This window comes from Notolepis coatsorum, assembly GCF_963971535.1.
Source record: "Notolepis coatsorum genome assembly, contig: SCAFFOLD_512, whole genome shotgun sequence".
Classification (NCBI taxonomy): domain Eukaryota; kingdom Metazoa; phylum Chordata; class Actinopteri; order Aulopiformes; family Paralepididae; genus Notolepis; species Notolepis coatsorum.
In genome coordinates, this window is record NW_028174161.1 from 9,331 (window position 1) to 24,385 (window position 15,055).

The 15,055-nt window shown below is 43.4% G+C and overlaps 1 pseudogene across 1 annotated transcript in view; it reads right to left on the reverse strand.

Annotated features, from left to right (window-relative positions):
• Nucleotides 1–5,649: 5,649 nt before the first annotated feature.
• The window catches only part of LOC311247620, a 131,683-nt pseudogene continuing 122,277 nt past the window's right edge, over nucleotides 5,650–15,055 (reverse strand). The window contains exon 7 of the transcript XR_014621014.1: nucleotides 5,650–6,348. The product of XR_014621014.1 is annotated as an uncharacterized misc_RNA (transcript). The remainder of the gene's footprint in view (nucleotides 6,349–15,055) is intronic.

The following is a 15,055-nucleotide window of genomic DNA, read 5'->3' on the forward strand; positions in this document are numbered from 1 at the left end:
AGGAGGTGCAGTGGCTCTGACTCCAGGAGTGGAGGAGGAGGAGGAGGAGGAGGAGGAGGAGGAGGAGGTGCAGTGGCTCTGATTCCAGGAGTGGAGGAGGAGGAGGCTCTTGCAGGAGCAGAAGAGGTGGAACCTTTCTTTAACCTTTCTGTTACTTTTCTTACCCTAACTGCTGAGAGGACTTTCACAGCTTCCATCAGTCTCCTTTCCTTTTGCTTTTCAATGTTCTCCTTCTTCTTCTTCAGATGCTGTTGGTATCTCTCATAAGAAGACAGGCACATGCGCCTCAGTGCAGGGCTGATTTCCATTTTGGAGGAGTTTTTCTCTGTTGCCTTCATGTGGGACTTCATAATGGCTAAGCCTTCATAAGTCTCAATGTTCAGCCTGGTCCTGTCCATTTCAATGATGTCATCCATGATATTAAATGATCCTTCAACAAGAGGGCCAGTGAACAATGACAGAAGGGCCTTTACCAACTTCCCTAAGATGGGGAATATCATCCCTCCTTTTGGCGTCTTCATGGCCAAGATTTTACTCCACCAGTCAACATCGATTCGCTGAGTATTCTCCTCAAAGTGTTTGGCCTGTGCTCCTAAATCTGTGTCAATCTGGTAGGCTCGCACCTCTTCATTTAGTTGACCAAGCTCCTCAGATTTCACGGCATTTGGCAAGGACATGGCTAAGGTGTTGAATGCACCTTGGACCGATTCGTGGAGAATCAATGATGGTGTCAGCGCAGACAAAGAGGTGATGATGCGGTTGTTGAGGGGAAGGTTTTTCAGGAGGAATGTTGCTGCATTAATGTAGCCTTCTCTGAGAGAGCTGTAGACGTTGTGCACCCAGGGCTTTTTCTCCACTCTAGCCTTGTTCATGGTAGAGAAGCTGAATCTCCCCACAGACAACCTTTGGTCAGAGTACTGCAGGTCTCTATTCTGAACATCAAGCGTCAACAAGCCCTTCACACTCAGGGGGATGGAAACAGGCTTCATGAACTTGGAGAGAAGTTCCCTGACCAGTAGCATCATTTCCGCATGCAGTGAGTGGAGCATGGGCTTCTCATGCTGCAACTTCTTCAGGAACACCTGGAAAGTTGGAAGTACACCTGAAAATCACAATAAAGCCTGATTAGAATAGTGGCTGAATATCTTTTATTAACTATTCTTTCCTGATCACAAACATGTAACATACTCAGATTCCATTACAGAGGAAATATAATATATATAATAAATATAGTAGTTATTATTATTATTATAACAGGCCTATATATTGCAGAGAAAAAAATATTGCAATGTCAGCTTTTCCCAATATCACCCAGCCCGAGAACATACCTCTGTATAAATCAATCAAGGCTGTGAGCTTGTCGAACTCTGAGAAAAGCATACAGATGCGTGACTTCCGGTTATGGTTGACATCAGTTTCGGGTGCTGATTTTTCCATTTGCATTTGTAGAACCGTGATCCTTGCCTTCTCATCAGATGTAACTGCATGCTGATCAAGAACGTGGTTCAGGAGCCATCTGCATCACAAAGCAGGGTTCGAAATTAACGGGGGCTTCACATAAAAATGAATATTACAATTTATTTAAAAAACGCTCCATCTTGTCTTCCATCAAAGGCTGCTCGCACCATGCACGTTAATTTGCGTGAATGTAATGTTAGCTAATGTTAATGTTAGCGAGTTTTCTAGGTTTGATTGATTGAACACTTTAATTAACAGATTGCAGATAATAAAAAAAAAACTTTAATGCAAAATCTAATTAAATAAGTCAGAGCAAATATAGCATTCCTGTTCCCTATTATATATTATATGCTTTGTATCAAACTAACAAAGCATATAATTATACAGTTATGGAACAGGAATGCTATATTTGCTCTGACTTATTTAATTAGATTGAGCAAATTAGCCTGCTAGTACAGAGAAAACGGATGACATTAAAAGATAATGCTATTGTACCTGTATTTGTGTTGATCTTGAGGAGGCAGGAAGCTGTAGAAGTGCACAATCAATGGATCCATAAGCTCCCGTACTCTGTTGCACACATCCAACATTTGGAGGAATCTGCTGCTGATGGGACGGGTCAAGCTCTTCTTCTCCAAATGAAGCAAGGACTGAAACTCGCAAAAAAGCTCCTTCTGTTTGGGGAATTTTTCTATATCATAGTAGAGCAAAATTCTTCCACAAATCCCTGGAAAGGCTTCAAAAGGACCTTGGCTGCATTTGAGACCATGTGAACCGTGTCTCCACTGATGTCCAGGAGTGATGGATTTTCTTTTCTGATTCGTGTCTCCACTCCGGACCTTTTCCCTCTCATCACATTGCAGTTATCCAGCAGTATAGAAACAACCTGATTCCAGTTCAGGTTGTATGACTGGAGGATATCTGTTAGTGTGTGTGTGAGGGTTGAGGCATCTGCAATGTTAACTTTCACTGAGGCCAGATGCTGGGTCAACACTTTACTCATATCCTCATCGAAGTACCTAACAAGAACATTAAGGATCCTGTCCATGTTACAATCTGTTGCCTCATCTGCATTTAAAGAAAACATTTTTGTTTGCAGTCGAGTTGACAATTCATTTTTCTGATGAGCTGCAATTCCGTGTGTGCACAGGTAGGAGGCGTGAGAATTGGACATTGTCAATCTTGAAAGTGCACTCTGGTCTTTGGCAACCGTACCGATGAGGTCCACTAGTGGTTGCGAGATCGTGAAAGACAGATCATGCTCTGCTATGAATGAACATATGCGCACTTTATGATCCCATACACGGTCGGTCATAGATATATTTACCGCCGTTGTTGTCGCGCCAGGCAGGGAAGCTGTATGTTGGAGAGCGCCAACGCGAGTCTTGTGGCTAGCTTCAGATTGATGGCGAGCGAGCACCTTTTTCTATTACTGCCATATTGTATTTTTCTGTTGCATACTGTGCAAAAACACACACCTGGCTCTTTTAGTTTCTTGCACCATGAACTAAAAGGCTTGTTATCGTACCCCCTTTCGGAGAGCCAAGCCCATCTCCATTTATTTTTGACGGTTTTATCTATCTCCGACACATTGGAGCCTTCTTTTAGGAAGCCGTCCATGTTTATTCACAATTTACCTGCTAAACGGAAATAAAGTTTTCGCGCTATATATATATAGGACGCGCTCATCCGGTGACGCCTGACGTGAGAAATACGTTTTGTTTTTTAAGTAGGCATAATGGCTATGCGTTTTCTGACATGCGTCACGTCTATAGTTCAAATTCAGTATTGTGTAGTTCAAATTATGTATTGTGTATAGTTGAAATTATGTATTGTGTAGGGCAAATACAGTAAAACTGTCCTGTAACATTTACGACAATAGGAGCACTCGTTATTATTATTATTGACATTATTATTTTGCACACTATATTTTATGTTTGTATGCCAGTGGTGATGTTCCTAACTAAATTTCGTTGTACCAACAATGACAAATAAAGATCTATTCTATTCTATATTATGGAAATAATGTGTTTTCTGTTCATGGTCTATATTATTACGCTCAAGTCAAGAGTTTTATTTGTCAGGCATACAAGCATACAGTGAAAGTAGTACAAGTATTAAGAATAAGACATAACAGGTATAATGTACGTCATAAAGTTTACAAAAAGCATGGTAGAGACAGGCTAAGGTCCTGCGATAGCCTATAATATGATTTATGGTAAAATATATTCCCGCGGGGTGCGTCATTCCATCAAAACATCTCCTGACTGAACTTTTTTTTCAGGCAAAGTCCTTATTATTTTAACCCTCCACCGTATCTTTTTTATTTAATAGCGTTAGCTAAAAGGAAACAATTTAACATTGGATCAGTCCGTGACGGCACTAATTGAAGAATGCATGGACCCGGTGTAGCATCTCCTCCCACAGCCCACAGGTCTTCCTCCAGGTCCCCCAGGTCCTCCTCCCATCTCCTCTTGATGTTTTCTAATGAGGTAGGACGCAGTGAGGAAATTAAACCGTACAGAATAATACCCTTTGTGACAGGTCACATAGGCTTTAATAAATAAAAGTGTCAATAGGAGCACTCGTGTTTTCTCACATGCGTTTCTGCTACTGGATCTACTGCCTGTGGTATGCTGAAGGTCGGTCAGACCAAGTTTAAAAGAATAAAAGTGATTCAATCTATAACTTTTGTCCTGTAACATGTATATGTTTAAAGAGAATATATATCGTATATTAGCCCCTTTCGTGACTGTGATGCAAGCCCTGTATTCAAGCAGGGCTTGCATCACAGTCTGAGTCACGAAAGGCCCTTCGTGATCTAATCAGCCCCATCAAAACATATCCTACTAAACTATTATTTTTCAAGCAAAGTCACTTATTTTAACCTACACTGTATATTTATGGAGCGTTAGCTAAAAAGGAAAAGACAACCCGTATCGCGGTCTGACAGTCAGTGACAGGCAGCACAATTAAATTACATTTTCATATAACAGGTTGACGGCAACGCTCCGGTAGAGCCGGCCACTAACATTCAATACGCTTTGTGGCCCGGGCATAAATGTGTCCATAAATCCATGTATTTAGATCCAACACTGTCTGCGATTATTATACATTTCCGACGACGAACTATTAGCGTAATCCTGTCTCTCGGGTCGCTGTGTCCTGCCATTATATTGCTCGCTCCGCATCTCGCAAATGACTGGGGGCGGTGCCGCCGCGGATTTTTTTCTTCTTCATTTCATGATATTTGACGCCTCTGATTGGCTACATTTTGTTTTCAATCTGTATGATCTACCAATTATATTATTATACCAGGTAGCCAATTCCGTCATTCACCAAATCAAATTGACGGAAAAAAAATAAAAAAGACGGAACCCTTTAATGGATGCTCTAAATATTACATGTATCACTGGGCCCATCTTATTACCCTCTAAATATTACATGTATCACTGGGCCCATCTTATTACCCTCTAAATATTACATGTATCACTGGGCCCATCTTATTACCCTCTAAATATTACATGTATCACTGGGCCCATCTTATTACCCTCTAAATATTACATGTATCACTGGGCCCATCTTATTACCCTCTAAATATTACATGTATCACTGGGCCCATCTTATTACCCTCTAAATATTACATGTATCACTGGGCCCATCTTATTACCCTCTAAATATTACATGCATCACTGGGCCCATCTTATTACCCTCTAAATATTACATGTATCACTGGGCCCATCTTATTACCCTCTAAATATTACATGTATCACTGGGCCCATCTTATTACCCTCTAAATATTACATGTATCACTGGGCCCATCTTATTACCCTCTAAATATTACATGTATCACTGGGCCCATCTTATTACCCTCTAAATATTACATGTATCACTGGGCCCATCTTATTACCCTCTAAATATTACATGTATCACTGGGCCATCTTATTACCCTCTAAATATTACATGTATCACTGGGCCCATCTTATTACCCTCTAAATATTACATGTATCACTGGGCCCATCTTATTACCCTCTAAATATTACATGCATCACTGGGCCCATCTTATTACCCTCTAAATATTACATGTATCACTGGGCCCATCTTATTACCCTCTAAATATTACATGTATCACTGGGCCCATCTTATTACCCTCTAAATATTTTCCACAATAAAAAAGGACAGACAAATGTACATTGGGCATTTTTTTTTTTTTTTTTTTTTTGAAAGAAAAATGATAAAAGGATCTCATAAAGGCGAAGAGATGCCACGGAAAACAAATTCCACTCAGCACATTGACACAACAGTCTGCTTTTATGCGTGATAAAAAGGCTAAGACATATACTATAGCATATTTGAACATATCAACTTTTATAAAACTGAGATCTCACCATGGTATTTTACAACAACCTCCATAAGAGACACTTACTACTGAGACAAAAAAAAAAGAAAAAGTTGAATAGGAATATTTAAAAATAAAATGGGGAAGCAGGTGTATGAAAGACACGAGTGCCTGGTATTCTACAGCTATTTATCAAAAAACAAAGAGACAGACGCAGGGTTAGGGATGTGGGGAATGTGAATGGAGGACAGGGGATACTTGGGGATAAGGGCTCATAACAGACGGTCGGTCCAAACTCAGGACTGGGATCGAGAACGGGAGCGGGACGGGGAGCGGGACGGGGAGCGGGATTTGGAGCGGGACGGGGAGCGGGATTTGGAGCGGGAGCGGGACGCGTCTTTCCTGCCGCTCCCCCTCTTCACCTCCTTCTTGCCCTTTTTGCTCTTGGGGCTCCGGCTCTTGGGGCTCCGGCTCTTGGGGCTCCTGCTGCGGCCCTCGTCACGACCGCGGGCCTCCTTGCCCTTGTGAGCGCCGTTGCTGCGCTCCTCGTCCTCCTTCTTGCCCTTTCCCTTGTTGTTCTTCTTGCTACGGGAGCGGGAACCCGCCCTAGGGAGAGGAGCAGATGGAAATAAATAAGGGGAAAATACAGTTTTTGAAAATAACTACCACCGCCCCCAAGCTAATGTCATACTATCTGTGAGGGATGGATACGGACAGGGCAGAAATAATGTTTGAGTAATGCTTTAATTATACAGTATATCACGTAGAAAGTTGAAATGTTGAGTTGTGCAATGATCTCGCCGAGTGCAACCCATTCTATGCATTCCATGAATTATACACACTGCATTTCCTCTTAAAAGGGCGTGGAAAAAGCTATTCTCAAGTGTTCATCTTCCGTTGAATGGGTACGTCATCCAACGAGTACGTGTAGAACAGAGCTGACAAGCCATCACCGGGCTTGGGGGGCTGCTTGCAGTCATTTCAAGTTTGGACGTGCATGACTGGCACACATTCCAAGGCTCACAATATGAAATGTAATCAGGGAATATTTATGATTTCCCTAACTGTCTGGATTAATATGAATAGTAGTGATAATATTTTGGCATCACAACTTGCTAAGCCTGCCCAGAGAAATAAATATAAATATTATTTATCTATGTACCATTCAGTATAAATATTCACATCAACTATCCATGTAATATTCAATATATATATATTCATAGTATTTATCCATGTACCAGTATTGGGACAGCGATGCCAAATAGTTCTTTACCTTTTTAGATGACTAGTTCAGAATTTTTTTTTGTGCACGTCTCAAATGGCCCAGGTGTTATACATGGCTACAATAATTTATTTAACCTCTTAACCCTTTCTGCACCAAACCAGAGATTGCTCGGGTTTCAAATCCAACCGTTGAGCGCCAAACCAGAGATTTCTCGGGTTTAGATGCCTTCTTTTTTTAGATTTCCCCCATTCTAAACACTCGTGTGGACCTTTGTGACTCATCAGAGACCTTGAAATTGCAATGATGATTGAATCCCACCAGGTGGCAGTATTGCCTACCTTATGAACATGCATATGGGCCAGCTTAGTGTGGGCGGCCCCAGCCCCCCCCCCCCCAGCCCCCAAACAACTAGGGACTCTACTAGTAGGTTAGTGTGGGCGGCCCCAGCCCCCAAACAACTAGGGACTCTACTAGTAGGTTAGTGTGGGCGGCCCCAGCCCCCAAACAACTAGGGACTCTACTAGTAGGTTAGTGTGGGCGGCCCCAGCCCCCAAACAACTAGGGACTCTACTAGTAGGTTAGTGTGGGCGGCCCCAGCCCCCAAACAACTAGGGACTCTACTAGTAGGTTAGTGTGGGCGGCCCCAGCCCCCAAACAACTAGGGACTCTACTAGTAGGTTAGTGTGGGCGGCCCCAGCCCCCAAACAACTAGGGACTCTACTAGTAGGTTAGTGTGGGCGGCCCCAGCCCCCAAACAACTAGGGACTCTACTAGTAGGTTAGTGTGGGCGGCCCCAGCCCCCAAACAACTAGGGACTCTACTAGTAGGTTAGTGTGGGCGGCCCCAGCCCCCAAACAACTAGGGACTCTACTAGTAGGTGCAAGCAGCTGTGAGCAGGACCACAATGGTGATCGCCTAGAGCAAACTATTGGCTATTATGAAAAAGACTAAATGGATTATATGTAGGGCTGCAACGATTAGTCGACATAATCGACGACGTCGATTATAAAAAAAATCGTCGACGAGAAATTGTTGCGTCGATTAGTCATAAAAAAAAAAAAAAAATTGTGAGAGTGGCTTCTCAGGGTTCCAGACAACATCATAACATGATGATCCCATAGCAAATTTTGGACATTGAAAACATTGTTCCCCTGCAGGAGATGATGATCAGACTAGACACACAATACATTACACACGCACTCCTCTCACTCACACACAGCGATCAGAGTAAGACACACACATACACACTCCTCTCACTCACACACAGCGATCAGAGTAAGACACACACACATACACACTCCTCTCACTCACACACAGCGATCAGAGTAAGACACACACACATACACACTCCTCTCACTCACACACAGCGATCAGAGTAAGACACACACACATACACACTCCTCTCACTCACACACAGCGATCAGAGTAAGACACACACATACACACTCCTCTCACTCACACACAGCGATCAGAGTAAGACACACACACATTCACACTCCTCTCTCTCACACACAGCGATCAGAGTAAGACACACACATACACACTCCTCTCACTCACACACAGCGATCAGAGTAAGACACACACACATACACACTCCTCTCTCTCACACACAGCGATCAGAGTAAGACACACATACACACTCCTCTCTCTCACACACAGCGATCAGAGTAAGACACACACACATACACACTCCTCTCACTCACACACAGCGATCAGAGTAAGACACACACACATACACACTCCTCTCACTCACACACAGCGATCAGAGTAAGACACAGACACATTCACACTCCTCTCACTCACACACAGCGATCAGAGTAAGACACACACACATTCACAAATTACACAGTACACACCTCTCACTCACACAGCGATCAGAGTAAGACACACACAAATTACACAGTACACACACTCCTCTCACTCACACAGCGATCAGAGTAAGACACACACACAAATTACACAGTACACACACTCCTCTCACTCACACAGCGATCAGAGTAAGACACACACACACACGGACTCCTCTCACACACAGCAAACAAAAGTTATTTAAAGTACACTTCCACTTTAATTTGTATTATTTAATTTATTTATCTTGTTATGAGTGATTGCTGTATTGTTCTTCAAATACATTTTCATTTAAAGTGGCTTAAAGATCCAAATTCAAATGTTTCATGAGTCATTATTTTAATTTGCTATGGGATCATCATGTTATGATGTTGTTGTTTGGTCCTGACAAGAGTCTCAAAGTCTGGGGTGATGGTAGACAAGCAACTCTGAGGTCATGCTCAATGTCCAATCTGTTCCTCTGCTCTGTCTTCAGCTGGACCAGAGCTGAGAAGCCACTTTCACAAAGATAGGGCATTAAAAAAAAAAAAAAAAAATCATTTTTTTTTGTTGTTGTTTACATTGGTTTTCGATTAGTCGACTAATCGAAAAAATAATCGGCAGATTAGTCGACTACCAAATTAGTCATTAGTTGCAGCCCTAATTATATGGATGATAAGGTGTTTCCTAACATTATATGTATTGATCCTGTTCCGATTCAAGACACTTGGGTCGCTTTCACATATAGTTCTGGTGGACTCTGTGCGGTTCTGGTGGTGAAGTTGCAACATTGTTGCATTCTTCATTTGGTTCGCCTGCGTTCACATAGCAATCTGTCAGGCGCACCAAACTATCTGAACAATGTCACGCGGTCGAAAAGGGCGCTCGTCTATTGGACAGTGGAAATGTGTGTGGACTGTCTGCGAGCCGTGGTCAGCGGAGGCGAGTTGTTCTATTGAAGCCGATTACCACCATCCTCTCGCTAAACAACTTGTACACCACGTTGTTATATATATATATATATAATAATAACAATATAATAAGCCGCGTTTTTTCTTCCTTCTTCCCAAGATGCACAGTTAGATAGATAGATAGATAGATAGATAGATAGATAGATAGATAGATAGATAGATAGATAGAGAGATAGAGAGATAGATGCAGTGTGCTTGTTTTGCATTGAATGCTGCGAGCAGTGGTAATAATAATCACTTCCTATATTTGGTTTGTGTTTGGTCCGATGAAGCGAACCGAGACCTACGTTTTCAGGCGGACCAGAGTTCGCCTGTTTGGTCCGGCGGACCGAGTTCGACGCGCATTCACACAGACCCGAAAAACCAGACTATCGAATTCTGGTCCGATAATCCGGACCAAACAGCCCCTGTGTGAAAGCGACCTTGGACTCGAAGTGAGAAATGGAGTACCTCTAAAACAAAGGTAGCATCTATTTTACATCTACTTTACCGAACCCCCATCCTAAAACATGCGTTTGTATGATCGCAGCATCGGAAAACGACCCCCCGCCCCCGGCTTTGTGAAGAAACAAGGTAATGCGTTTACGTTTGACGTGGCAATAATATAGGTTTCAGGCGAGCAGTCGCGAGATTTGTGCATACGCTGCACAAAACACTCACAATCTAGAAAACTAGCATGGATTATTTTGAAACGGGGCGATGTTTACCGTGGTATAGCGCACAAACGAAGGGATGTAGAAATTAACTGTTTTGTCCCTATTGTACTATAAATAGTGCCTGTCAAATGAGCCATACTATTGTCTCCATAGCTATAATATAGAATATACGATGGGTCCACAAACATTGTGAAAATGGTCAATAACGCTGGCGCCAGGGAGTAAAGATGATAAAACAGTGTGGCAGTCAATGAGTTAAAGGGGAGATGAAGCATTGAACAATATGAGCCTAGTTTGTTTGTTGTGTACCTTGGGTAAGACATGGTCCTATAATCAAATGTGAAATCCTGCTTATTTGTCTGAAAACTCAAATGTAATTTCCCTGTTTTCGCCATGGGCGGCGGCATTTTAGATGGTGACGTCACGGTGTTGGTTTGGTCTGGCTCCTGGTTTACACTGCTGGTTAGCTGCCTAGTAAACATGGAGTGTCTTGAAGGTCAGTCAGTAAATGCAACGTTGCCTACCAAACAACGGGACCGCGTGGTTCTTTTTGTATTGCTCCCGGCTGTTCAAACTAATTTTACCGCGTGAAAGAGAGGAAAGTTGATTTATTTCCACAAACTACCAGTGAAAAAAACAGTGTTGTTGGCACGTTGGCTGGCTGCACTCAAGCGGCGCGATCAGCCTGTTGGACAGGGAATGAAGATCTGCAGCGAACACTTCATTGCCTCGGATTATGTTGTTGAGGATGGGAGGTTTGTCCAGAAGACCACTAATCAGCTGAAGCCCGATGCGGTTCCCTCGGTCTTCAACAGACCGACCAAGGCAGTTCAACCAGCGTCGCGGAGCATTTAGCATACTGGCTACCTAGCTACGGTTCAACCAGCATCGCGGAGCATTTAGCATACTGGCTACCTAGCTACGGTTCAACCAGCATCGCGGAGCATTTAGCATACTGGCTACCTAGCTACGGTTCAACCAGCATCGCGGAGCATTTAGCATACTGGCTACCTAGCTACGGTTCAACCAGCATCGCGGAGCATTTAGCATACTGGCTACCTAGCTACGGTTCAACCAGCATCGCGGAGCATTTAGCATACTGGCTACCTAGCTACGGTTCAACCAGCATTCAAAATGGGCGACCTCTGCAAAAATATAGTCACATTTCAACAAAAATCTCACCAATAACACTTTAACATATTGGTAAACAAACTGAATTGGCTGAAAATATACACTATGACTGCTGTTGTGACATGGTTAGGATGTTTACTCTTGGATACATTTGAAAAAGAAAATACAACATTATGTCATACAGTCTAGAGTCGACGGACAGCACGGGTGGAAGAGGTTAAACTGGCAACAGCCCGGCACCTCTTGGGGATGATTTGCCCACCGGCGTGATGCGCCACTTTGCCGACCTCTAGCGCAGGGGTCGGCAATGGAGTTTGGCCTCGGGCCAAATTTTTTCCAGGCCATTATATGGCGGGCCAGAACCAAAAACAATGGCTAATTTAATAAATTGATAGTGAAAATGTTTTAACTCTGCGACAGACCACCTTATAACTAAGATATACATTTGTGGCAGAAAATGAATAATAATAAACAAGCTGCATAATAAACTAAACAAGAAGTTGTTTCTACTTTCCATTATTATAATAAATAGGGCTGGCAAAATTAATGCTTTAACTTGATTAATTTAAATTATTTAAAGCATTAAAATAAATTAATCTAGATTAATCTATGGAGTGAAAAATCTTCAACGTTCTGAACTTTCCGCTTAGGGGCGCCATCGCTCCACTGCAGTATCATTGAGGGGATTAAAAAAAATTATTTTACAGTCCTGTGGGCGGATCATATGAGCCTCGATTCCAAAACGAAGACCCTCCATCTTTGATCCAGTTACAGAACATATTTTTCAGCCTGGAATAATGGGATTTATGATTAGCCAATGTACATATCGATCTACCAGAATCCGATGACTAATGAAGAAATGCTGCCGGCGATCACATGGCCTGACGGTAGGACACTATTGACATGGTCTGATGGTAGGACACTATTCACATGGCCTGATGGTAGGACACTATTCACATGGTCTGACAGTAGGACACTATTCACATGGCCTGACAGTAGGACACTATTCACATGGTCTGACAGTAGGACACTATTCACATGGTCTGATGGTAGGACACTATTCACATGGCCTGACAGTAGGACACTATTCACATGGCCTGACAGTAGGACACTATTCACATGGCCTGACGGTAGGACACTATTCACATGGCCTGACGGTAGGACACTATTCACATGGCCTGACGGTAGGACACTATTCACATGGTCTGACAGTAGGACACTATTCACATGGTCTGACAGTAGGACACTATTCACATGGTCCGATGGTAGGACACTATTCACATGGTCCGACAGTAGGACACTATTCACATGGCCTGACAGTAGGACACTATTCACATGGCCTGACAGTAGGACACTATTCACATGGCCTGACAGTAGGACACTATTCACATGGCCTGACAGTAGGACACTATTCACATGGTCTGACAGTAGGACACTATTCACATGGCCTGACAGTAGGACACTATTCACATGGTCTGACAGTAGGACACTATTCACATGGTCTGACGGTAGGACACTATTCACATGGTCTGATAGTAGGACACTATTCACATGGCCTGACAGTAGGACACTATTCACATGGCCTGACAGTAGGACACTATTCACATGGCCTGACAGTAGGACACTATTCACATGGCCTGACAGTAGGACACTATTCACATGGCCTGACAGTAGGACACTATTCACATGGTCTGACAGTAGGACACTATTCACATGGCCTGACAGTAGGACACTATTCACATGGTCTGACAGTAGGACACTATTCACATGGTCTGACAGTAGGACACTATTCACATGGCCTGACAGTAGGACACTATTCACATGGCCTGACGGTAGGACACTATTCACATGGTCTGACAGTAGGACACTATTCACATGGCCTGACAGTAGGACACTATTCACATGGCCTGACAGTAGGACACTATTCACATGGCCTGACAGTAGGACACTATTCACATGGCCTGACAGTAGGACACTATTCACATGGCCTGACAGTAGGACACTATTCACATGGCCTGACAGTAGGACACTATTCACATGGCCTGACAGTAGGACACTATTCACATGGCCTGACAGTAGGACACTATTCACATGGTCTGACAGTAGGACACTATTCACATGGTCTGACAGTAGGACACTATTCACATGGTCTGACAGTAGGACACTATTCACATGGTCTGACAGTAGGACACTATTCACATGGCCTGACAGTAGGACACTATTCACATGGCCTGACAGTAGGACACTATTCACATGGCCTGATGGTAGGACACTATTCACATGGTCTGACAGTAGGACACTATTCACATGGCCTGACAGTAGGACACTATTCACATGGCCTGACAGTAGGACACTATTCACATGGTCTGACAGTAGGACACTATTCACATGGTCTGACGGTAGGACACTATTCACATGGTCTGACAGTAAGACACTATTCACATGGTCTGACAGTAGGACACTATTCACATGGTCTGACGGTAGGACACTATTCACATGGTCTGACAGTAGGACACTATTCACATGGCCTGACAGTAGGACACTATTCACATGGCCTGACAGTAGGACACTATTCACATGGTCTGACAGTAGGACACTATTCACATGGTCTGACAGTAGGACACTATTCACATGGCCTGACAGTAGGACACTATTCACATGGCCTGACCGTAGGACACTATTCACATGGCCTGACAGTAGGACACTATTCACATGGTCTGACAGTAGGACACTATTCACATGGTCTGACAGTAGGACACTATTCACATGGCCTGACAGTAGGACACTATTCACATGGCCTGACAGTAGGACACTATTCACATGGTCTGATGGTAGGACACTATTCACATGGTCTGACAGTAGGACACTATTCACATGGCCTGACAGTAGGACACTGTTCACATGGTCTGACAGTAGGACACTATTCACATGGTCTGACAGTAGGACACTATTCACATGGCCTGATGGTAGGACACTATTCACATGGCCTGACAGTAGGACACTATTCACATGGTCTGACAGTAGGACACTATTCACATGGCCTGACGGTAGGACACTATTCACATGGTCTGACAGTAGGACACTATTCACATGGCCTGACAGTAGGACACTATTCACATGGCCTGACAGTAGGACACTATTCACATGGCCTGATGGTAGGACACTATTCACATGGCCTGACAGTAGGACACTATTCACATGGTCTGACAGTAGGACACTATTCACATGGTCTGACAGTAGGACACTGTTCACATGGTCTGACAGTAGGACACTGTTCACATGGCCTGACAGTAGGACACTATTCACATGGCCTGACAGTAGGACACTATTCACATGGCCTGACAGTAGGACACTATTCACATGGCCTGACAGTAGGACACTATTCACATGGCCTGATGGTAGGACACTATTCACATGGCCTGACGGTAGGACACTATTCACATGGTCT